Here is a 769-nt window from a genome sequence, read left to right on the forward strand (position 1 = left end):
AAAAGAACGTATGTTGCTATAATATCAGTGGTTCTCAAGGACCACCAACATGATAGGTATTTGGTCGCGGACCCCCATCTCAAACTATGTTGTTCCAAGGACCCCCTCCCCACCCGCCCCCCCAGAAGCAAAGATTTGAGTTAAAAATGCTTGTTTTAAAAAACTTAAATATTATATTCAAAGATTTGCACACATTTTCACGATTTTTCAAAAATAGCAGATCTACAAGCTCGTAGCGCGGCACTCGGTGCCGCGCTACGAGCTTGTAGATCTGCTATTTTTTTGAATAGCCAAAGAAATCTTGCAATGACACAGAGTCTTAATGCTTGTCTGGGCTCATATATAACGTTGGGTTGTTGTTGGTGTTCACAGGGAGGAAGAAATGTAAGACCTGCCATATGTTACCCAGTCAAACCTTTTGTTTATACATTTAACCTACAATCGTCTGGGTTTGTTTTTTTAACGGGTAAATTAATTATGAATTGTCGACATTCACAATATACACCTATCTGGAATCCCCTTCCCGATGAAAACTCAAAGACATACGTGATAAAAGACCGACTCCGCGTAAAAAAAGAAATGAAAAAGCGGATTCAAAGCTTGGTCCTACATTCACTTAACCCATTAAGATCTGGAACGCATCTGTGTCGCTTCAGATTTCTTTGGCTATTCAAAAATAGCAGATATACAAGCTCATAGCCGCGCTATGAGCTTGTAGATCTGCTATTTTAGAAAAATCTTGAAAACATTTTTTTTGGGGATTTTTTCC

This window comes from Gymnoscopelus microlampas (assembly GCF_963454915.1).
Source record: "Gymnoscopelus microlampas genome assembly, chromosome: 16".
Taxonomy (NCBI): Eukaryota; Metazoa; Chordata; class Actinopteri; order Myctophiformes; family Myctophidae; genus Gymnoscopelus; species Gymnoscopelus microlampas.